Here is a 26,501-nt window from a genome sequence, read left to right on the forward strand (position 1 = left end):
GGTGTTTGTAAATGTTATCTATAGTAGTGTGCAGGGGTGGTTTTCGAAGGGGGCTGTGGAGCTGCAGCACCCCCCAGACATTTGTGGTTCTTGTCTCGTTTTATGTTGTGAAATGCCTTTATCATAGTCTTATTTAGGGGCTCGAATTTTTGTAAGGAAATTTCGCTCTCATTGGCATGCACGCAATCGTTAGTGAAGTCACTTCCTCCCCTGGTGCTGCCAGAGCGAAACCAGAGACAAGGACTATAGGGTGAAGCCACTTCCTCGCCTGGAGCTGCCAGTCTCGTCTCGGAAGCTTTGCACGTTAGTTTTACCCCTCCCCCTGCTAGTCCCTTGCCATGAATCCAGAGTTTCCAGGCGCTGCAAAATTTGCAGCAGTTTGTCAGTAGCGCGCAGTTTTAAATACATTTTATGCTCGACCATGCCGAAATGTACTAATTATACACCTGGTAGTGGTCCTTTAATGCATGTCATTAAAGTACACAAAGTACAGGTCTTCAGCCAATGATAACTCAGCTTACATGTGTTCAGCCAATGACAAGTCAGCTTTGTACCGTTATAAAACCACAAGTATCGATTATTCTCGGATATGCAATCGAAAGAGAATTAGCGAAAAGTCACGGAGGCTGGAAATCCAATACTGTCGCAGAAGGTTATGTTCTGTTACTATAATAAATAATTAGTGTTAATTGTAAATAATATTCAAATAAATTCAATTTGTCATCTCGTTTTTCAATGTCGAATTCAATAGTCAAGGTTATAATATTATAATATTATCAAGTTTAACGGGACTACATCAAGGTCAATGACATTATTGTTCCTCGGAAAAAATCAATACTTTCGCGTCTGCGCACATCTCACAATTCACGACCTAGAACAAGGTCACTTCTGATCTTGTCAGTTACAAATAAAATGTATACATCTGAATGCCGGTAATTTTAAGTTAGAAATATGGTCGAGCACAAAAAGTCGTATGAAACTTGCCTATAATGGTAATTAAGAAGCTCGTATGAAAATTATGAAACTCGCTTGCACTCGTTGCATAATGTACTATTCTTTAACTTTATGAGTATAACAAGTGTGACAATGTTTAATTCTGTATAATATTTAAAGTCTATTCACTTCAGTACCTTAACAATTCAGGAGAAATGTGAAATTAAGTGCCCATCAGTTGAATCTCGTAATGGAAAGAGCCGCTAAACAAAATAGCCTACAAAGCTCGCATATTTTTTGCTAATGTATCCAGTATCCCTGCTTTCTTTTTTCAATCTCCACACAGTCTATATTAAATAAATGTGTTTGAAAGACAAGTCCATCAGCTGGGACAACAAGATTGAGTTTTAAATAATAGTGAATGTTGTTCATGAGAAGAAGGAGCCATTGCTAGAATGCTTTCAAACCATAATGGAATCTGAAACATCTAACAACATCACAATGAATGAGGCAAGCGCCCTGGTGCGTACTCTTGAAGATCCTGAATTCAATTTCTGGCTCAGTTTTTTTCATTTATTGATGTATCATGTAGATATATTATACAACCAACTACAACATCGTCAGTTAGATATTTCTAAGGTTCAAATCTGCATATAAAAAAATAAATTATGGTTTATTTAACGACACTCGCAACTGCAGAGGTTATATCAGTGTCGCCGGTGTGGTGGAATTTTGTCCCGCAGGATTCTTTTAAATGCCAGTAAATCTACTGACATGAGCCTGTCTCATTTAAACACACTTAAATGACATCGACCTGGGCCGGGACCAAACCCGCAACCGACTATGCCACCGAGACCGACTCTGCATATCAAGCTTTGTTAATGTCATACAGACAATATGGAACAGTGCACAGTAATGTTGCGCAGCGAGATCTGTGAAAATGAAAACCCTAAAAAGTGTCGTAAGGTCGAAGGGATTCAGACAAGGGTTGTGGCAGCCAAGGAAGTGTGTGACCTCATTATTACTCAAACTAACACGCGATTCCAGTTCCTAGATCATCGGATATTATCTTCGCTTCTGTGTCAAAAAAAATTTGAATGCTACAAAAGCTCATTTCCTGAAAAATGACCTAAATGTATGTCCAATGCTCGATAAAGACTAACTGAAAACGGAACTCACTGTGTTGTATCAGACACAAGAATTCAGAAATATGAGTGGCGCAGTCAAGCTCTTGCAGTTTCTTGTATCTGAGAACTTGCAGGCCTCATTTTCAGAAGTTGTGAAACTAGTACCGCAGTTTCCCCTAACTATGGTCTACATATTTCACGTATATTCAGTACTATTCATCCAGATTAAGTGAAATTTTGGCTTTGGACTGTTGTAAGTGTATATTAAATAAGTATTGACATATGCGTTTGAAATTAAATAATAAGCATTGGTACATAGTTGTATTCTGAGTTGCCCAACTATGGTCCACTCATATATTCATGCTTTAAAGCATGAATGGACTAAAGCTGGAGCTGCAATTATTCGTAAATCAATACATAGAGTTCTTAGTTTAAGGGTAGAAACATAATCTAGCACAGGAATATTAAAAATAAATGAAAAGGATATGGATTCTTTTTATTAGTACACACAGTAAACAAGTGAAATCTGAAATTCATTTTCCTGCAATAATGAACAACTATAGAGGGTAGCTGTAAATATATTGAATAAGCAGCCACAGACAGCCAATGAGGGGTGGTCCTCCAGCTTGGGGGTTGGGCGAAGGGCTAACAACTCATCACTGTAAAAAAACAGCTTCTTACGAATCCTTCAGACATGTAGCGTATATGGGCGAATGCAGAAATGCATATAGAGTGTTAGTTGGGAGGCCGGAGGGAAAAAGACCTGTAGGGAGGCCGAGACGTAGATGGGAAGATAATATTAAAATGGATTTGAGGGAGGTGGGATACGATGATAGAGACTGGATTAATCTTGCTCAGGATAGGGACCAATGGCGGGCTTATGTGAGGGCGGCAATGAACCTGCAGGTTCCTTAAAAGCCAGTGAGTAAGTAAGTAAGTAAATGAAGAACTAGTGTATATGAAAGAACAAAAGTACGGTATCAAAATAAACTAACACATTCTTAGCAAAATATTATGCACATAAATTCACCGATAATGTTTATTTACCATACTGAGAACTATATTCAGTAGGCTTATTTCGATCCTTTGAATCTCCATTTCTCTTGTAATTCTGAAATTGAAAATAGATCTCTCTTTTTCTAGATGCATTTGGGGGGTCTTGAATTTGTTTCATTATGTTTTCCTTTCTATAGAATAAATTGTCTTCCATTTCTCGGCACTTCAGTAATTGCCGCTTCTTATTATACATGAAACAACAGCTCCATTGTTGTTCACTTCCAAAACTTTCCCTGGCCACAATTCCTCCTCATAAGTAACTACCATATAACTATGTGCCTTTAGCATTAATTTAACAGATTTCGTCTTCTTTTCCATATCTGACTCACTGTCTGTAAATATGGAGAGAACACTGGAAACATCATAATCTGTATCCAATTCAATTTCATCGCTCTCATAGTCACTTCCATGGACAGTTGTTTTCCTTCTACCCTGAAGTTTTCGTTTTACTGGACCATCATTCGTACTAGTACCATTGATGCTGGAACAGCCAGTTTCTTTGTTTACTTGACTATAATGTTAAATAGTGTTTTAGAATATACTGAGATACCATATTTGCAAAGTAAATAATCACATTCATCACATTTTATTAAAACAAATATTTCAAAATGAAATATAACTATGGTCGACGAAAAATTGTGGTACATAGTTGAGGACTGGCTTCTAGCCTTGAGGTTAAACATTTTTCACGCAGAGTCCTTAACCTCTGCCGGTCTAATTGTTACGTGAAATTAAGCACTATATAGTCAGGTTTAATTGTACAAAGAATCATATATCTATAACGTTCCAGTTCTACAGAGGAGAGCTTAATAAAACAGACAATCACAAACTGAATGATTTCGTGTCTTCACACATTCAATAGAACGATGCACACTGACCTTGTTAAGCATCCATATCATTGCCACGTGTAATGGTAGATAGAAGCATCTATGGGGAACATAATTCCATCACAGTGGCACTTTAAATGGCAAACACCGAACTCTTGGGGGACTAAGTAGTACATAATGCGTTTTGGACCATGTTAGGGGAAACTACGGTACGCATAGCTATCACCATACCAGTGACAACTTCCGAACCAGAACGTTGCTTTTCGTGTTTGGAGAGAGTAAAGTCCTATCTTAGAAATACAATGAGAGATAATCTTTAAATAAAGTAAGTTGCTTGGTTTATTTTTGTATGCAGCCCCCCCCCCCCTTAATTGAATACCCACGAGCCGCCACTGGCAGTGTTTATCTCTTTCTATTGTTTAATTATTAATTGTATCCTATCTATTTTTCATGGTCCTGTTTTGTCCATAAGCATGGAGTTTCTTTTTATGCATCATTTACAAGTTGATGTAAAATTTGTAGTTATCATTATTGATTACTTTGTAGGTGCCTTTTAGTTTCTCTGTGAGTTTTGACTATATGCTGCTTTATCTATCGGAAGTATTTGCCTTAGTGAAATCATTGATTATGTAATATTTATGATTTAGTATTTGATGTAGAATTTTCACAATTTCTTTGTGATCTTTCTTCCACTTTGACTTAAAGTTGTCAGTATTCATTGGTACACTGTTAAAATATATATTTGCGAAGCTTGGGATGATTGTTTTCATTTGTCGCGATAGTTGCTAGGTGCTTGGAGTGCTGTGAGTACTAGGAACAATAGACTGTGTGACTGCCATCATGATTCAAAATAGGCAGATGATGTGACTCTCTTAATCCGATGATGGAGGGCGGCGTTTCAAGCATATAAATTAGTTGCAATGCATAAAGAGTAACATATATTTCTCAAAAATGTAGTGTAATTGCATTAATAAATTTAAAACAGTGATTATGAGACATAATTGACTTGTGAGTTAAGGTGTAATAATATTTTGGTGTGAAATTACGTTGTTCGTATGTGTAATACTTGACTTTATTTTGATTAAATATTGCGAAATTCTTGTACATTCATAAATGCATGATTCAATAATTTTCAGTTGCACTGCACTGGTATTTTTGATATGTTGAAATTATAGGTTATGTTTACTGTACCAATACGTGAATATTTGCATTTATACATTATAATGAAGCATAAAGTTACGTGTGATAACTTGTAAATGCAATCTGAAGTCTGATTAATGTACTATGTTAATAGGCTAAACTAGCGCAGAGGTAGTTCCGTTGTGTTCATACTCGTTACATATCGTCGCTTTGGTAGTGAATGGTTCTATTCCACAGTGAGCAAGTTTCGAGATAAAGCGATTTGAAATTTTAGTGCAATCAGAAAAACTACATTATTTAACATTGTGAGAGTAAATTCTAAATTAAAATGGATTTTATGTTCTCATACAATTAAGAAGAATGCTATACTATGTTTCATTGAATTAAAATATATTAATATCAAATTTATATTTTATAATGTGGCTTAGAACCTTTCACCATATTTATTAATGAGGAATTATCTAACTTAAAATGATGAAAGGACATAACCGAAATCTGGTAATAAGAAACAAAAGTATTGTAGATGATGCTAAAGACATGTATTTTATTTAAAATATTATCAATTACGGAAAAATCAGTGTATTAATCCTTTGTGGCATCAATTTTTAGTTGCAGCACAAGACAAAAAACTATTGTAAGTAATTATTCAAGGTATCCTCAACCTTATTTAAGGCCCAAAAATAAATTAATGTCAAATATTTTCAGGTAGTATAGAAATGTTTCCAAATTAAGTATTTACACTTAAACTATAGGCCTAGATACTATATTTTTTTAAATTCGGACAAACTGCTTTTGAAAAAGTGATGTATACAGGCGTGAACGGGTTAATGCTACATTGAACAAATGATACAAAGCATTAATTATATTTAAGTCATCTTCTTCTGATGACGTTACTGTATCTGAGTAGAGCATGCTGTTATCAGTAGTAAGAAAATCTGTTTCTCTTCGTTTAGGTATCTTTTGTCACTGTGATGGTTCGAAATTCTAGGTCACTCAATCTTTCTTGAAAAATATGCGGGTTGAATTTCCTTTTCTGTATTGCAACTATTTTACCTTCAACCAGTTTAGTGTCCCTCCATCCTCATACTTGTTCTTATTAGTTATCAGTTGAGCAGAAAAGCTCTTAAAATCAAAGAAAACAGCGAAGTCCATTTCAACTACCCTATAGAAAGGGTTTTGTATTTTGGCTGTTCGGGCAATAGTATACCATCTATCTGGGGTAAAAATATCAATCTTGTCTCCTCTACCTTCAATGGCAGAATAGATACTATCACATTCCATTTCAGAATGACCAAAGTCCATAAATTTTTGGTTAATCATGTTGATAGGTAACATCGTTACAGCACGCAGGAACATAGCCACATTTATACTGTTACGGTTTTGTTCTGATGCTGTATCCGAATAGATAGTCGCTTCTTGTACTGCTGGATGAAGATTTCTTAAAATTTCGCAAAGACACGTTGCTGTTTCTGAGGATCTTCATGCCACATAAAATTTACAGCCTCAGAGTTACCCAAATTATATGTAGTCAAATTAAAAGTTTTCAATTTCTGTATGTAATATAGTTTTCCAATGTTCAATGCTGGTGTGACAAGAATTTTTTACACATACATTGTGAAACAGGAAAATGAATTTTTAGATTTAGCTCTTCTTTTATTAGCTATTTTATATTCACTTGCTTCCTGTTTTCTAGCCACATCCAGATCCATATTTTTCTTGAAGTTCTTGTTATCCTGCCTCATCTTTGTTATTAAAAGCACACAGAAATCACATTGATCCTTTTTCGGCTTGTGGAAACCAAAATTAAATTCAGTGGTGTTTTTTTGATAATAACTGGCCTTCTCAGGGGTTATGCCAAGTTCTGCACACTATTCTATATAGTCACTGTATAGCCTGTTTTCGGATAAGCCAGAAGCAAGGTATTTCATTTTAGTAGAACTTCGACAGTAATGTGAATGATACTACTGGTAATGGCTTTATATTATGAGACCTTATTATGTTTTTCGCACAGTCTGTTTTCTTGTGTGGTAGGCGTTTCTTGCCCCTCTATCTGTCTCTACTGTACCGGTATTTGTAATTTATTTTCCATTTTGTCGGATTTTGTTTCCTTTTCTTAGTTAAATTCCTGTCCTCTCGCTTATCTGATTTTTCTCAGCTTGTTCTGTTATCTTCTGTCCATCAGAGTGTGCTGGTGATTCTAAATTATCTTCAGAAGTTGTCTCTTCATCATCCCCTTCTGGGTGGTATGGCCGATCATTGTCAGTTATATCCCCAAATAATTCATCATTACTGTTTTCAAAGTCTGGATTTATGTCAGTTTTACTAGAAGTTGATTTTGATGGCTTAGTACACAAAAAATAATCAAACAATGATGCACAAGTCTAAATTCCTAAGCTTCCAGAAATTAAAAATAAGATAATTTAAGCATTTTATGTGGTTTAAGTCTCTTCACAATTCACACCTTTCGAGCATTCCTTTTCAAATGAAATTGTGAATGGATGTAAGACATTTGCAGGTGTATTAAGACCCTTCACAACCGTACAAAAGTTCCAGAATTTTTCCTTCCAATGCAATTGTGAATGGATGTAAGACACTTAAGTCTATTCACAACTCATTAATTGTGGTATAGGGCTTTTCACAAAATTCAAATATCTCTTTATTTTTTAAACTAATCGCATATTACCTTTAACAAGTGTAAAATTTAGACTTCTTAGACTCCATAAATGGTTTTAAGTCAAAAATAAAAATTTTGTGGGTTAGGCCCCGTCACCACTAAAGCGACGATATATGGATCTGTGACAGGTTAGGTTTGGTTAGTAAATTGAACGATTTTCACTTCTGAAATCACAGGAACTACCTCAGCGCTAGTTCCACCGCTTTATGAGTGCTGCCTTATTGCCCTTCGGACACTTGGCTATATTGAAATACGGTAACCTCACAGCGCTGTTACTAGAGCAACTAGATTTACAAAGTCTCCAATGCCCTGCCATTACATATGTAGGCCTATGTTATGTCACATGGAAATTATTTTCCTATATTCACAATTATACATTATAATTAAGCATAATGTCATGTATGATACCCCGCACATTCAATTTGTTTGTATTTTAATACTACAATTGAGTACTGAATTATTGTATTTATCTACTACCTAAGAGACGAAGTAACACAATCTTACGTACACTAATTTCATAGGAGTGGAATGGTAAATTTTCTATCCACAATTAAGGGAAGTAGACGTGCAAAATTGAAATCGGAATATAAACCTCAAAATAGCTTCCATTGTAAACTTAAAATGTTGACGCGAATAGATTATGTTAACATGTAAAATTGTCTTCACATTAAAATGACACAGTTTTGTAATTATTTCTGCAACAAATTATGCAGTAAGAAGTAAATGGAAGTTATGGACACATTACACTGAATAAAACTTAGCAATGATACGCAGTAAAGTTATAATATAATATTTCACTGAGCTCGGGAAAGGGTCTGTGTTGTGACGATAATAGTGATCCTGGTGGTGAGCAACTATCTATGTATGCATATTTATTAAGTATTGAGGTTTGTAACTGTATATGTTACTGCAAATGTACGAAAACCGGTTAATCTTAGAATTTACTGGTATAACCTAACATTTACCGTTATGGTGCGGTAAAACCCCGAAATTTCTTATTAGATGTATACATTTTGAACTTTTACCAAGAGATGTTGGTAAATCTCAGGATTTACCGATCAGTTGTGGTAAAGTCGTATTAATTTAATAAAAAAAAATCTTTACTAAGATTTGCCGTTCTTCGTACTTTTACATATCCATTTGTGATTCATCTTTTGATTGTTCTTTTAGGATCTGTTTAAAAACATAAATAAAAATACCTCAGCAATGACTGAAATAATTTATATTTATTTTAAATTGAAGTTATTAAAATATTTTTACATTCCAAAATGATTATAATAAGCAGTATTCCGTATTAAAAATAGTGAAAAATATTATAGTTTTAACCACTGTCTGTTACAGTATTCCGTATAAAAATTAGCAAAGCCTTTACATTCCCTCATACAGTATAGGTTGAGAAATAAAGTAAAACAAACCTTATGAATATTAATTCTTGTTACAACAAGGTTGGCTGTTATAACATTTAGAATATTACACAACATGGAAGATGATTTACACAAACATTTTTGTTGAACAGTTTTTTTTTTTAAATTACACTTTTTGAACCCTTGACCTCCAACAAAAGATAGTTTGCCAATCACTTCCATTACACTAATTTCTTGTTTTCCCACTTCTTCGATGATGATAAAATTTTCTTTGCACAATGTAAACGGTTCCTAATGTACAATGACTTCAGTTTGCAAGCTTTGGTACCAAGTTTACAAAACTCGTCATCTTGAATATTTATGACCACTGCTATTATTGATTTTGCGTCAATTTTGCCTGGTCTACATCCGATACTTTAATTCTCAAATTATGTCCGACTGAAAGTTTTGGAATTTTTTTACAAGTGGCTGCTTTCATTTTCTTTTCTTGCATTTCAAGACCTTCTTTGGCAACCTCTCGGAGCTGCTTCACTTAATCGATCCTGTAATTATGTCTGAACCTGTACAACGGAGGCAGGATTCTTCAATCTAGCTTTTACCAGCTCGCATCGGTAAATCCTGAGATTTACCAACATTTCTTGGTAAAAGTTCAAAATGTATGAATGTAATAAGATATTTCGGGGTTTTACCGCACTATATCGGTAAATGTTAGGTTATACTGGTAAATTCTAACATTTACCTGTCTTCTTACATTTACGGTAACATATATACTAAACTGTGGTACTAGTCCTGATTGCTTTTCATGTTTGTGTTTGTTGCATTTCATTTTCTGTTGCTATTATCTCTTGTGTTGTCGTCCTTGTTCTTTCGTATCATGTACGCCGTTTTGATCAACTAAGTATTGAATCCTTGTGGCATTGATCTTCCTTACTTATTTGATGCATTTTTTAATCTCTCCTTCCTTGCTCTTGTCTGTTGACTGTCCTCGGTGATTTGTAGCTTTGTTGTTGCTTGCACTCTGGCCGTTGGTATGATTATGTATGAATGGTAAATGAACTGCTGCTGTTGTGAAATATTTTGGTCGAAATGAGTGTAGAACTGATTCTGAAAGTGAGTCAAAGTTGGTGACTTACCCTGTATGATATAGTAATAGATTTGTTGGAACATAATGGTACGTCACAGGTGTTCCTTGTTCGTAAGAAATATTTGAACTTTGCGAATATAGTTTATATTCGGGAAATTTGTAATATTTTTGTGCTCTTTAGTGAAAATGCAATAGGAGCAGGAAACTCGTATCAGAGCTGGTTTTGTAGAGATTTTTTCGTCAATATAACTGCATGTAGTTGAAAATATCAGCTGGCATAGTGTAGTGGGAAGTGAAATGGTTTGTGGAAAGCATGAAATGAGTTGTATTGTGTATGTTGTTGTTGTTGTTGTTGTTGTTGTTGTTGTTGTGTCTTTGTGATTATAAATGATCATTAGCAGTGTGATTTGTTGGCGTTAATGATATGCGCAAAATTTGTTGGAAAGTGAATGTAATCATGGAAATGTCTTAGGGTCGTATTCATAAACGAGACTTTGGCGGAAGACTTCCCAAAGTCGACTTTCATAGTAAAGTTTAACTTTGTTAAAAGTCCTATTCATAGACACTACTTCTGAGAATTTGACGATCTTTTATGGATGTTGGCAGTCACAATCATGGCCTTCTAAACGAATTAAATTAATGAATAGCTGAAGTAGAGTAAGCATTGCCACAATAAAAGCCATGTTTTGAGTCTCAAATCAGTGAAACAATTGAACATCGGCAGACATGAAGTGATTGTTGCAGCATTATATAATATTATTTCAGTGTAAAATAATTGTGAAGACGTGAAAGATAAGAAGATGCCACCAATGACAGATTATGAAAGAGACATGCTACTAGAACTGGTGAAGACGTATAAAGAATACAATTAAATATACAAAATCAATAGTAAACCATTAATCCTTATACCCATAGAGCAATATCGAAGTGAAATAAGAATATTATTAATGGAACAGGTAATCCTTTTGTATTGTTCTATTATTCATAAGTCATGTTGAATCGTGGATATTATTTAATACAGTCCATTTTTCAAATCTGTATCTTGATTTGAATGCATTATCTCTATAAAATTCAACAGAGTTTTGTACATGTCTAATAATACGCCGAGAAACATGAGGAGCTGCAATAATTTCCTGGATGTTATCAATCTTCTCGGCAAATATAACAATTTCCCAAATATCAGCCATTTTTCTTATGTCCACGAACGAAAGTCAAAGTCAAAGTCTAGAATTTTGGCGACTTCGAAGTAAAGTCACGATCGAAGTTTACTTTCGTCAAAGTGTCGATTGTGAATAGGAAAATGGCGACTTTGTACTTTCCAAAGTCAACTTTGGTCCAAAGTATCGTCTATGAATACGACCCTTAGTGGAAGTTGAAAAATTGAGTGGAGAAATATACAGGAATTTTTGGCTAATTGTTGTAAGTAGACAATATTAGTTGATAATTACGATGTGTTGAATGAAACAAGGGATTCAAAGAGAATGAAAGTTAAGTGCGCATTTGTACATATTTGATTGTTGAGCATAATGTAATACAGTGTGATGTTTAAGTCGCTCCACAATAGTGGAAAAAGCGAGAGCTCACTAGATACGAGAAATGTAGTGGTAACCCTGGTTACATGTAGGCGTGTTAGCATTGAGTGAAATGAACCCTTGAGGAATGAGTGAATATAGAAGAAACCATAAAGAGAGGGGAAAAGCAAATATGGTATTAATAAATACTGAGAAGGAACGAAATAATAATAATAATAATAATAATAATAATAATAATAAATGAACTTACCCATTCAAATAAGATTGAGAATAGTCCTCGATTGTGCTGAAGGCATAGATTCGCATGTTTTATTAGATTATGAAACATTTAATTAAAGTTTCTTTTGTGACAGAATTTGTTATTGCCAATTTTAGGGTTGTCTTGATAGAGTGTGGAGTTAGCAGCACCTGAAAAGAAATAATAGAGTGGAGAGAGATGAGGGGATCTCAGAGGCCATGGTCGTGAAATCATCCTCTCTATCTGAAAGTGTCTCGTAAGAAATTAATTGACACATGAGATATGTGAGCTGTAGCATCAACGTGTAGGAAAAAGTGTTTAGCAACTCTTCTTCATTTAACTTGGAATAAAAGGAAGGAATATTGGAAGAGTAAACTTCAGAATTGATGTGTGATGAAAGAAAAAAATATGGGCTAATAATTATAGATTGGGATATAGCACACCAACATACATTTTCTCTGGATGCAGTTTGGTTTTTTATGGAGTGTGCAGATTTTGAGATGACCAAATTCAGGTATTTTGGGAATTAATGTAACGTGTGAGGTGAAATATCCTATCCAACACTTTAACACCATAGTGCGGAATCATCCTCTGGGACTGTTAGCGATAATGAATATGTTTCTTGTAGTTGGCAGGTTTTAATTCAATTTGTAAGAACACAAATTCAGTTATTGTTTCACTGTAATGTAGGAAATGTTTGTCTGTGGAGTGAATTTCTTGAATGATTTTGTTGGATTTTTAAGCTTCCTATCAGAGATATCTGAAAGCTAATTTTGTGTTAACACAGGCTGCCACTGCAGAACTGGTGTGACGAAATTTATTTATGAAATTGTAGATAGGATCATGGTATGGTTATTTGGAGTTTTGAAACTGCTTTAGAAATTGTTGAACTTTTGCTGTGTATTGCCTGCCTTCTCTAAACACATTGTCCACTAGAAAAAGACGTTGTTCTATCTTGAACATTTAAACTCTGTCAGAACACATGTGTTACATTGTGGAAGACATCTGCAACCTTTGTCACAATGGGGATGTTGAGGCAGTATAAAGTTCCTTGACCTTGGCCAAGTCTTAAGAGTGTTACCAACTGCTTTTCAGGTGCTTGACCGGTATTGTAACTGTGATTCTGTGGAGGGACTAAAATATCACACTGTGATGTATGCATAATTTGGGGAATAGTGCAAGCAGAGAATGATAATTTGTTTTTCCTGCTGATGTAGAAGGCATTGTAGTCTCGTCCTTTGAGTTAAATGAGATTGAATTATGGGAAGAATGTAATGTTAGTGTGAATAATTAGTTTGTGAATTTGGTTGAGGATGCGAAATATTAACTGAAATGAAAGATTTTCATCACTGAGGTGATGATAAAGTGATTATAAAGAAATGACACTGCTAATGATTATTTTTGATATGTATCTAAGTTGATACTTTACTGTATATACTCACATTATAGACGGACTGGACTCACATTCTGGGAGCCTGTCCTCATGGAGAACTACTGAGGAATAGTCGTCACCACAAGATTCAATCCCTCCTAGCATTGGCCCTACGAGGAAAAATCTACCAAGTAGAAGAGGAGGTCCATGGTTTGTCCACAAATGGATCTACAAGGCGCATTGACATCATCGCTATCCCAAGATCAACAAGCGGATTCATTATTGATCCAACTGTAAGGATGGAAATGTACGAAAATCAACCTGCTGAGGTACATCAGGAAAAATGCGACATATACGACCCAACTATACCATATTATAAGGAAAAATATCATCTAACGTCGATCGAAGTTATTGGATTACTGATTGGGGCTAGAGGGACCATCACAAAAAGATTCGCGCATTTTTGTAAGCAGTTTGGTCTAGGACAAACTCTTGTCACTGAAGTATCTCTGTCTGCAGTGAAGGGATCTATAAAAATCCTAAGAAACCATCTCTACACGTAAATAGATTGATCTCTTTGCTATGGCGATTTGCTCACTTAAGTTGGGTCTTGCAAATAGACGACTGTGATCACCCAATAGCTAATAGATACTAGGAAATTTTATGTTTCTTCTGGAATTAATGATGTCTTTTCCAATTATTTATAATTGTGCTATTTCTTATTCTTTTTATTCTCCATTGTCCCCCCCCCCCCACTATAACAACAATTTTATGGTAAGCTTTGTCTTCTAGGCAGCCTTCACTTGGAGGAAGCTGAATAAAATGTATTGGGAAAAAAAAAAAAAAATGCAGCCCAATTTGTGGCAGTAATATGTAGGGAGAGGGAATTTGTTGATAATGTACGGATTTCATTTGAGTTGCTGCATGTGGTATTATTGGATGCAATTGTTATGTGAAAATTGTGAAAGGAGAATTTGATTAGTTAGGATAGGTGCGTTTGGAAAGTTTGTTAATTTATTTATTTATTTATTTATTTTTACATAAATTGACAAAGATTGAATAATAATATTGTAATACTTGTAAGTGAATATTTTTCAAAATTGAAATACGTATTACAAATTGTTGTATAAATAAATTATAAATGGGTCACGTGAAAAAGTGAAATGCTTGAGGTTGGGTGTGATCAATTATGAAACAGGAAGGAAGGAAGGAAGGAAAGAAAGAAAAAGAAAAGAAAGTGATAATGACAACTGTGATTACAAGATATGCAAGTAGAATGGTAGATTGCGAGGTGAAATGAGTTACAGTTGCAGAATGAATCATTTTGAATATTACTGGAATGTGTGATGTGGAAATGAGGTGTGAAATGTTTTTTGATGCAAAGATTTTGGGAGAAAGTGCGTCTATAATGTGAGTAAATGTGATAATTTGTTATTATGTTAATCTAGATACACACACACACACACACACACACACACACAACAATAAATTGTAACAATTAGGTACATGTAATGTGTGCTTACTGTCTGTAGGGCATATCTGTTTTTGTTGTTGATTTCTGATGAAGATGGGAGTTTTAGGTATAGTTGGATGTACACCTTGTTGGGTTGTTATGTTCATTGTAGAAATGGAGTGGATGAAAGTGGCACAATGTGGGTTACTAGGTATTCTCTGCTGGTGCTCTTTTAGTGATGAATTCGTTGTTGTGAGTAGGTTTCTGTTGTGATGATTTTGTTTTCTTCAATAGTTTTCCATTGGCTTTTGTCTCGATGAGTTTCCTTTTTGAATGAATGTCTTACTTGTTGTATATATTGTGTCTGTATTCCCAAACTTTTTGAGATTAATTTGTTTTACAGACGTGGACAAATTATTATCAAAATTGACGATTTTTATGATAATTCTGTTTACAAAATTTTACTTTTCAATTTAGACTACAGTTGACAATTTTGCATATTTCCATCATTATAGTAGACAGAAATATGCAGAAATGTCAACTGTAGTTTAATTTGAAGAGCCAAATTTTGTAAAAATACATAATAAAAATCTTTAATTTTGCTAAAAATTTATAAATATGCAAAAATGTCAACTGCAGTCAAAATTGAAGAGTCAAATTTTGTAAAAATATAAAATAAAAATCTTCAGTTTTGCTAATAATTTGGAAATATTCAAAATGTGAACTGTAGTCCAAATTGAAGAGTTGAATTTGGTAAAAATATATAATGAAAATCTTCAGTTTTGCTAATAATTTGTAAATATGCAAAAATATCAAATGTAGTCCAAATTGAAAAGTCAAATTTTCTAAAAATATACAATACAAATCTTCAATTTTGCTAATAATTTGAAAATACGCAAAAATGTCAACTGTAGTCTGAATTGAAGAATGATATTTTGTAAAAATATAACTTATAATAAATATCTTCAATTTTGCTAATAATTTGTCCACGTCTGTACTTAGTTTTCTGTTGACGAGTTTATATTTTTTCATTCAGTGTATTTTCTTTTGTGTATTTGTGGTCCTATTTTGTGAGATTGATTGGCTTTACTGAGTTTTCTGTTGGCTTTTGTATTGCTGGCCCTACTTTGTGAGATTAATTTGTTGTAGTCAGTTTTGTGTGTGCTTTTGTCGATGGGTTTGTGGTTTTCAATTGTCGTCGTTTGTTTGTGATGAGGGTGTATATCTACAGTGAGGCCACAATGTTCTATGATCCCTATTATAAAGGAAGGAAGGAAGGAAGGAAGGAAGGAAAGAAAGAAAGAAAGAAAGAAAGAAAGAAAGAAAGAAATGAATGGGAATTGTTTATAGTAGTGTGGCACTTTTTTCTTATCCTTTACATTACCTGTGGAGAAGAGATTGTGTTCCCATCTGAAAATTGTTTGTCTTAAAATGGTGCAGAAAGTGAGTGCGCAGCTCTGTCCTCTTTTGATTTCTTGTGTGGACTTGACAGCCTGCTGAATGGTGAAATTAGATGTATCAGCCATTGTTTAGTTCATATGATGTGGAAGAGAAAGAAAGTAACTGAAATTTACATATGGGATAATAATGTATTTGTGTTTGTACTTTGTTAGATTAATTTGTTTTAGTTGGTTTTCTGTTTGTTTATGTTGATAAGTTTATATTTTTCAATCAACGTTGTGATCATGGTGTATATGTAGAGTGTTTGAGTAGTTTTCTGTTGGCTTTCTTTGGATGGGTTGATATTTTAGAATCAGTGTTTGATTAGATGTGGTCAGGGTGTAGAATTTTGTGTATTTCTGCTCTGTTGTATCCAGTCTTCTGTTTGCTATGGGTTTATACTTTGTTTCTGTCGTGGTCAGGGTGTATTTCTGTCCCTACTTTGTTAGATTAATTTGTTTTACTGAATCAAGGTCTTTTGTGTTGTGATCGGGATGTATATCTTGTGTATTTGACTTTGTTTTATTCAGCTTTCTGTTGGCTTTTGTATTTGTGTTCCTACATTTTGAGATAAATTCATTTTACCCAGTTTTCTGTTTGCCATGAGTTTATATTTTATAATTGGTGTCGTTTGTATTGTCTACTCTTTTTTGTTGATGTCAGGGTGTATATCTAGAGTACTTGTGTCCCTACTTTGTTAGATGAATTAGTTGTCATCAGTTTTCTCTTTGCTTTTGTCGTTGAGTTTATATATTTTTTTAAATCATTGTCGTACTTTTTGGGATTAATATGGTTTATTGAAATTTGTGTTGGCTTTCCTTGATGAGTTTATATTTTTAATTGAGCGTCTTTTCTGTTGATGACAGAGATTAATTTGTTTTACTGAGTTTTCTTTTTTGCTTTTATATTTCCAAAATGAGCATCTTTTGTGTTGTAGTTTTTAACATTAATTCGTTTACTTTGTTGTGTTTTTGTCCTTACTTTGTTAGATCAATTCGTTAGAGTTGGTCTTCTCTTTGTTTTTAATAATAATAATGAAACAGAGATATAGAGAGGTATGTTACATTGCGGTTGTGGTTTCAGAAGTGTTTAGTTTGTTCAATTAGTGATAGAGATCTGTTTTTGACTTGTGTAGGTGATACTTGGAGCATGGTTGGTTACATAACTTGCAGATGCAGTCGTCCTTGGGGGCCGTGGTATAGTTGTAAGTTGGGTCCTTTTCAGGAGTCTGTTGTCATTGCGTCTTGTTTCCATTATCTATGCCAGGATCTGTGTTGCTTTGCTGCTCCTCTATTGGATGAAGATTGCGTATGCCTGGGTCTGTGGTAGTTTGAAGCTGTGTTTTATGCCGTCTACAAAGAGAGATTCCTGTAACTCGAGAATTTTAAGATTTATAGCGTCCTTGAAATGACACTCGGGAGGAAATTAAACGCAGAATAAATATGGGAAATGCCTGTTATTATTCGGTTGAGAAGCTTTTGTCATCTAGTCTGCTGTCAAAAAATCTGAAAGTTGGAATTTATAAAACAGTTATATTACCGGTTGTTCTGTATGGCTGTGAAACTTGGACTCTCACTTTAAGAGAGGAACAGAGATTAAGGGTTTTTGAGAATAAGGTGCTTAGGAAAATATTTGGGGCTAAGAGGAATGAAGTTACAGGAGAATGGAGAAAGTTACACAACACAGAACTGCACGCATTGTATTCTTCACCTGACATAATTAGGAGCATTAAATCCAGACGTTTGAGATGGGCAGGACATGTAGCATGTATGGGGAATCCAGAAATACATATAGAGTGTTAGTTGGGAGGCTGGAGGGCAAAAGACCTTTGGGGAGGCCGAGACGTAGATGGGAAGATAATGTTAAATTGGATTTGAGGGAGGTGGGATATGATGGTAGAGACTGGATTAATCTTGCTCAGGATAGGGACCGATGGCGGGCTTATGTGAGGGCGGCAATGAACCTCTGAGTTCCTTAAAAGCCAGTAAGTAAGTAAGTAAGTAAGTAAGTAAGCATCCTTTTGAGGAATCTTGCTTTGACGCTTTGCAGTTTCTTTTGTTGCAGCTCCTGTCCGTTCTTGTATGTGTAGTGAAAATGTGGTTCCCAGGTATTTGAAGTTTGTTACGAATTGTAGGGGAGAGCTACCACAGGTGAAACGAACGGTCTCTCTCTCTCTCTCTCTCTCTCTCTCTCTCTCTCTCTCTCTCTCTCTCTCTCTTTCTTTCTTTTTCCTGGAGTTGGATGTTGGCCATTGCTGCTTGCAGATGTTCATGGCTTGTGGAGGGAATGGCCATGTCGTACATCAGTAGTTTTACATTTGTGCTTATATCATTGCCGATATCCGCTGTCATTATGTTAAATAAGACTGGACTCAGCGGGTCTCCTTGCAAGATGTCATATACTGGTATATGGTTTGCATCAAGGATTGGTTTGATAGTTTGAAGCTCTTGACTTGATGTGCCTAGTATGTTGTCTAGTTTGTTTATTGACCTGCTGATACTGCCAAAGGGTTTGGAATAGTCTATGAAGATTGTGTAGAGTGGGGTGTTGTGTTGTGTGGTTGTTAGCAACATTGATCTGCCTGGGGTGAATCGATACTGGGTTATAGGTATACTTGCGTCCTAGCGGGATTTTGGAGAACAGTTTGAATATTACGTTTGGATCCTCTTTCCTTCGCCTTTGCCTTTGCAGAGTATGCTTGGTACCTATAATTGTTGGGGTGTGCATGTTCTTTCGTTTCTCAGTGGTTGTCTGTTGCTCCAGGGGTATTTGTTCCTCTCCTTTTCCAGTTAGGTTGTTCTCAGCTTGTATATCTATTGTACTTGTGAGATTTTGGTTTTACTCAGTTTACAGTTGGTTTTAGTTATGATTGGGGTGTATGTCTCGTGTATTTGTGACTGTACTTTTTGAAAATAATTTGTTTTACAGAGTTTTTAGTTGTCTGTGGACATTTGTAGATGAGGTATTTGTCGATCAACATGTTTGCTGTTGTCGTCAGGATGTATTAGTGCCTCTACTTTGTTAGATTAATTAGTTTTGCGCAGTTTTCTGTGTGTTTATATTTTTTAATCGTGACTCGGTTTTGTTGTTTCTGCAATGAATGTTGTCTGTGTTGTGCGTTTTGAGATGATTTGGTTTTGCTTGTATTTCTGAATTAATATATTTTCTTTTGTGATTGGGGTATATTTCTTGCCATACTGTGTGACAATTCGTTTTACTGAGTTTACTGTTTGTTTTGAGATTAATTTGTTTTTGTCGATGAGGTTATATGTTGTGGTCGGGCACTACTCTTTAAGATTCATTTGTTATACTCAGTTTTGTTTTTGGTTTATGTTTCCGAATCAACATGTTTTCTTTGTTAGATATAATCGTTTGAGTCAGTCTTCTGTTTACTATTCTCTTTGGGTCTGTTTTCCAATTGACGTCGTTTGTGTTGTGATGAGGGTGTACTCGTGCCTCTACTTTGTGAGAGTAATTCATATTTTCTGTTCTGTTTTGAGATTAATTGGTTTTAATGAGTTCATCGTTCATTTTTGTTGTTTTGTTCTTTTCTCTTGTCATTGGGATGTATTTGTGTCCCAACTTTGTTAGATTAATTTGTTTTCTCTTTGCTTTTGTTGATTGATTTATATTGTATTTCGACTTGGTTTGCTAGAGACGGGGTTCATTTGTATAGTAGCTTTTCAAGTGATGTTGATATTAGCTTACAGTCGTTGTTGAGTGCCCTTTTCTTTGAGAATGTATATTATGATTTATTGTTGTATGTGTAACTATGTTTTGTGAAATGACAGCTGCAATAGCAGTTATTACGAGAATTGTATGTATTGTTGGCAGTAATCGCATTGTTTTTCTTTATAATAAACTGTAATAATTGTAAATATGGAAATTATTATCGAAATTAGAGAGTGAGAATTATTAAATTTACAGAAATTGGCGGAAATCAGCTGAATGGTATGTGCGTAAATGAGGAATAGAAACAGGCACATTTGTTATTTAGCGTGTGCCATGTCGAAAGTAGTTGTGATTAGCATTGTAGACGTTTAACGCTTTGAGCCTGGAGCCATTTAAATATCTCCGTTACCGTGTGCTGGAAAGTTGTAAGGGTTCCAAAAAAATAATAATAATAATAATAATAATAATAATAAAATGAATAAATTTAGAGATAAAAGAATGAAATTTTGACAGGTATTAAATGAAGAGAGAGAGAGAGATACAGTAGAACTTGGTTATAGCGACCTCGTTTTGTGCGACACCTCGCCTATAACGTCAAGTTTTCTGTGGTCCCAACTAATTCCCCATAAGACATATGCTTTCCTGCGTTGCTTAATATGAGAAACGTATATGTGTCTACCTCGCATATAATGTCATTTTCAACCTCAGTTTGGAATACAATTTTCTAAGAACCAAAGTACAGTATTTTAAGAAATATTTTGCTGAAATGTGGCAAATCCTTTACTGTTCCCTTCTATCACAGACCTCTGGAATGCAGGCAGATTCCCCACTCCATTATAATCCGCCCGAATTCATGTGGTATTAATGTTACCTGCGTGCATTTTGTTTTGACAGGAAGTTTTCACTAAGTGCACGCATTTTAACGCAGTATGGCCACTAAAAGAAGTGAGTGACGCTTTAGAAGCCATTAGAATTGTGAACATTTCTATGTAGCTAGGAGAAGGAGCAGTGAAATTGCAACTGAAATAATGAACATAGATTTTAATTTAGAAAGTGTGTATTGGGCAAGTAGGAGACAACAGAGTAAAATGACTGATTACTTCACTCCTCAGTAAATAAGTTTGGTGAGTAATGAAGGAACTGTTTTAGTACAGAATACTGTATTTATAATTGTACGTGTATTTTATTGTGTTCATGGTATGCTTAAAAGTGAATACATGAAAGTCTAATGAAGTTTGTTATTTTTAATTTCCCACCTCACTAGACTCATAATATGAATCTTGATTACTACGACACTCGTTTATAAGAACATAATTTTCAAGGTCCCTTGGATGTCGTTATAACTAAGTTCTACTGTATATATACTTTTGTGTATGATAGTTATATTGGTACTTAGATTTCATCGTGAGAGCGTCTTGTCGTTGCAGATTTTGGCACATTACTCCAAGATTACATAGATAATTCACCAGGGGCGGCCCGTCCTTATGTGCTACAGTGCAATGATAATTTTTGCTCAAATAATGTTTTTTGCAATACCATAGTATCTGATCTGCCATTTGACAATTTCCCGTGGTTATGTTCATGACGCGTTATAGAGTGTTTAGTCTTCGCTCTTTGGTGCCTCAGAGGGTACAATGTGCTGCTTAAAACTCTAAATGAGAATGTAGACAGTTAATGCGCATGTGCGAAGCTGAAATCACTGCCCTGATTGGCTATTTTTACGTGGGGAAGTGCTGTAGTCAGCTTCAGCACAACACAGCTTGGAGATTGCAAAAGTAAAGCATAATGAAAGAATGCTTGTTTGTGGAAGAACTCGGAACTATTTACAATGTAGGCCTATTTGGTAATTCAAGTGTCCGACTGCTGCTGCCGTCTACCTGGTTTTTGAGGTTCCTCCTGAACCAGTCAGCAAGCGACGGAGAATGAAATCCCAGAAAACTGAAGCCAAGGAAGTATGTGACCGTATAATTCAGGAAACTACTCACCGTTTCCAGTCTTTAAGCTATCTAGATGGAATAAAATTGTTAAACAGCAAATTTTCTGGCAATTTTTGGATAGCCTAATTTTCCTGAACGCGAACTTGAAGTTGCTGTCAACAGCTATACTGTACTGAACAAAAGAGTGTTAAAGACACAACTTTGAGTTCTATACGGAACACCTGCCTTCCGGAATATAGATGGAGCTGTTCAATTGTTACGGTACATAGCCTCCAACAATTCACAGGATCCATTCTGTGAAGTAACACTGTCAATAGAAAAGAGTATGATATCCAAGTTGAAGGGTTTAACACCAGGGTAATTGACAGGTTCTGCAGTAGGAAGGAACGTCGTATGGATTTCATATTTCGTCACTAGGTGAGTCTCAAATTAAGATAAATACATATAAGTTATACAGTAGGCCAATATAGATATTGTAGCACACTCATTATTTTGACCACCAGCCGCTACTGTAATTCACAGTAATTATATACATATAAAACACAGTTTTGACACTAAATATTACACTCTTTGACATTCAGTTATCTTAGCATTAGTTTGTTTTGACTGCTACTCGCAATAGTTGGCTCTTGCATGGTAGATTTCGAAGCAATTGCACAGTACGCTGTGTATGACCTGTTTGTTTGGATCCTGTGAGGGAAATGATCTGTTGCAACAAGCAAGTGTACCGCCAGTACTTGGACGTGATTATATTGTCATTTCCATCCCTATACTCGTAACGAGACTTTGTGCAACTTTCGCCATGCGAAATATGCGCATTCACAAGTGCAAGATGAAAGAGGTGGAAAAAGAACATGGCGCCGTTTTATAGCTAGGGGATGATGGTTTGCCATAACGGTTCCTACTGCTTTTGTTTCAACAGTCCACAAGGTGATGGACTTGTGAAATATCTGTCCATATAGACATTAGTTTGTTACTGGTTTACATAATGTATTGAAAGCAGTATTATAATCTAGCTCTGTTTCGTGTGCACAAACATATCCACTGATAGCCTCGCACAGTTGATAGATTTTATTCCATATTTAGTAGTAGTAGTAGTAGTAGTAGGTGGTTTATTTTGCCTGGCAGAGTTAAGGCCATAAGGCCTTCTCTTCCACTCAATCAGGTTTCAATAATATACATGAAATACAAAATTTGACTACAAAACAACAGAAAAGAAAATACCTTAGATATTACATAAACTATAGTAGAAAATTACAATAGAAAACATCAGTTACATAATATAAAATTACAAATAGTCTAGATCGGTTATGTAATATATAAAATAAAGTAGAAAATTTCACATAATCAAAATCAGTTACATAACATAAAGGGGAATATAGACACTCACTCACACACACGCACACAATTTATAAGATCTAAAATGCTCGAGATAAATACGACGATTAATTCACTTGAGATATATTATACAGTTAATATACTAATAGGAGAATACATGTGAGTTACAAGACATAAAATGTTGATTAGCAAATTCGTACTAAATGGCATACAAACACAAATGATTAAGAAATTATCAAGATAATAAAAAAAAGAAGAAGAAGAAGAAGAAGAGAGAGAGAGGGAGGAGAAAAAATATTTATGAGGCTTTCCTTTTATAAGATTTTCGTGTGGAGTGTACACGTCTCGAAATGTCGTTGTGAGGATATGAAAGAATGCCTTTATTTTGTAGAGAGGATCGTAGCATGGCGACACGTCTCTCGTTGAGACAGTTGGGCACTCATTACATATCACGGCGGCGAAGGTTGCACATTTATACTCGTCCCTGGCTTGTCCATGACGTATCGAAGACGCTTCCACTGTAATATGCAGATATCGTGAAACTTTAGTCCGGGGTCATAGAATTACAGCTGGAGAATTGTATCTTATGGATGCTGACATAAACATTACTTGAAGAAATGTTTCTCTTGATGCGAAGCTACAGCACACAACTCGAGATGGCGGAGCATGTAAATGCCATGGAAAAATATACAATCAAAGACGGGCATCTGTCGTCTCCATAGTTTTGATGTAGAGGCAATTTTTTAATTCACTGTGTTGTTTGTAATATTTAACACAATTTATTTTATAAATATGTTAGAGTTTGCATATGGTTTCACTATAACTGGAAAGAGCATGAATAATTGTATAAAAAACCACAGCTATGCAAATTTCGATTGAGGTCAGATGTCCGTCTTTGATATTAAGCTACTCATTTATCCGAGATATTGCTCGAGGAGACAAGATGGCATTAGCTGTGTGTATAAGGAGTGTATGTTTATGTTGTAAAGTAATATAAGGTATAATCCAATTTTATGTTGCCAAGTGTCATGGCGGACGAGCGCAAGGCTACTGCGTGATTCAAAATTATGAACGGCAGCCAACACTACGCTAATTAGCGATGAGAGAAAGGCTGCAATCATGTATTTGGAAAGATAATAAGTTGTAAGTGTATGAAATCGTGCACGTAGTTCACAGACAGAACACCAGAGTGGATTGATACGATGCGTCCAGCTCAGGAAATCCATGCAGCAAAGGAAGTGTTCACCTAAGACATTATTACCTGGGTTCGATTCCCCCATAATAGTAATTTCTTGGAACATATAAGAGAGAATGCCAATTGATCGTAAAACTAGAATATTTAAAGAGCCAATGACAGGACAGGGTATGAACTGAAGAAACGGAGAATGAACTGAGCGGACATAGTGGACTGGTAGGGCAGAGAATGGAATGAGAGGAAACAGATTGAACTGAGAGGAAGGAGAGAGAGAGAGAGAGAGAGAGAGAGAGAGAGAGTGAGTGAGTGAGTGGACTGAGAGGCCAGAGAGTGGACTGGTAGGGCAGAGAGTGAAATGAGAGGAAGGAGAGAGAGAGAGAGAGAGAGTGAGTGAGTGAGTGAGTGAGTGAGTGAGTGAGTGAGTGGACTGCTAGGGCAGAGGGTGGAATGAGAGGAAACAGATTGAACTGAGAGGAGAGGAGGGAGGGAGGGAGGGAGGGAGAGAGAGAGAGAGAGAGAGAGAGAGAGAGAGAGAGAGAGAGTGGACTGGTAGTTGAGAGAGTGGACTGGTAGGACAGAGAGTGTACTGAGATGAAATAGGTTGGATTGAGAAGAAGGAAGGAAGGAAGGAAGGAAGGAAGGAAGGCAGGCAGGCAGGCAGGCAGGCAGGCAGTCAGTCAGTCAGTCAGTCAGTCAGTCAGTCAGTCAGGCAGGCAGGCAGGCAGGCAGGCAGGCAGTCAGTCAGTGGACTGAGAGGACATAGAGTGGACTGAGAAGAAAGAAGGCAGGCAGGCAGGCAGGCAGGCAGGCAGGCAGTCAGTCAGTCAGTCAGTCAGTCAGTCAGTCAGTCAGTCAGTCAGTGGACTCAGAGGACAGAGAGTGTACTGAGAGAAAATAGGTTGGACTGATAAGAAAGAAGGAAGCAGGCAGGCAGGCAGGCAGGCAGGCAGGCAGGCAGGCAGGCAGGCAGGCAGGCAGGCAGGCAGGCAGGCAGGCAGGCAGTCAGTCAGTCAGTCAGTCAGTCAGTCAGTCAGTCAGTCAGTCAGTCAGTCAGTCAGTCGACTCAGAGGACAGAGAGTGTACTGAGAGAAAATAGGTTGGACTGATAAGAAAGAAGGAAGGAAGGAAGGAAGGAAGGAAGGAAGGAAGGAAGGAAGGAAGGCAGGCAGGCAGGCAGGCAGGCAGGCAGGCAGTCAGTCAGTCAGTCAGTCAGTGAGTGGAGTGAGAGGACATAGAGTGGACTGAGAGGACATAGAGTGGACTGAGAGCACATAGAGTGGACTGAGAGCATGTGGAGTGGACTGAGTGCGCGGAGAGTGGACTGAGAGGATACGGAGTCCAGCTCGCTACTAAACGTGGCCCTACACGAGGTACTTTACAAGTGCAGGCAAATATGTTTCTGTATCTGTACCACAGGCCACAATACAAAACCATTCCTTTCTAAGCGAGGGGAGAGTTATGTACAGTAAAAAGGTAAAGGTATCCCCGTAACATGCCATGAAGGCACTTGGGGTGTATGGAGGTATAGCCCCATGCTTTCCATGACCTCGGCACTAGAATGAGGTGGTGTGATCGGCACCACGCTCTGACCGCCTTTTACCCCCGGGAAAGACCCGGTACTCAATTTTATAGGAGGCTGAGTGAACCTCGGGGCCGTTCTGGAAGTTTGGCAACGAGAAAATAAATTCTGTCACCACCTGGGATCGAATCCCTAACTTTCCAGTACGTAGTCAGCTGCGCTACCAACTGAGCTACATACAGAAATATTAGAGTGATAAGTGATATATTTTGAAAGCAGTGTGCCGTAAAAAGTAGGGACTGCTCATATTTGAAACTGCATATAAAAAAAAAAAAAAAAAAAAAAAAATCATAGTGTTCAATAAATATAATACGGCATGTTGAGTTCGTGTAATATTAAATGATGAACGTGGTACGTAGATTGTAAAGTATGAGTGTAGTGATCATTGACTAATCACCCAACCATAAGTTCGACCTTGTTGAGGCACGACACTGCACAGCCACGCAGAGCTTTCAATTACGTCAGGCTCAACAGTATGCAATATGTTGACTTACTGCAGCCTCCTCATATAAGAGACGCGGTGGAGATGGGGAAGCACCT

General features: G+C 36.2%; 1 long non-coding RNA gene across 4 annotated transcripts in view; it reads left to right on the top strand.

The window, feature by feature from the left end:
* LOC138713920 (uncharacterized) overlaps window positions 1-26,501 on the top strand; it is a 232,813-nt gene that overhangs the window by 95,370 nt on the left and 110,942 nt on the right. The window contains exon 6 of one of the 4 annotated variants that reach the window (XR_011336008.1): window positions 13,425-14,556. The exons of the other annotated variants lie outside the window; for them this stretch is intronic. This is a non-coding gene — a long non-coding RNA (uncharacterized lncRNA). Of the gene's footprint in view, window positions 1-13,424; window positions 14,557-26,501 lie in introns of those variants that run through there. 4 annotated transcript variants of the gene reach the window in all.

This window comes from Periplaneta americana, chromosome 14 (genome assembly GCF_040183065.1).
Source record: "Periplaneta americana isolate PAMFEO1 chromosome 14, P.americana_PAMFEO1_priV1, whole genome shotgun sequence".
Classification (NCBI taxonomy): Eukaryota; Metazoa; Arthropoda; class Insecta; order Blattodea; family Blattidae; genus Periplaneta; species Periplaneta americana.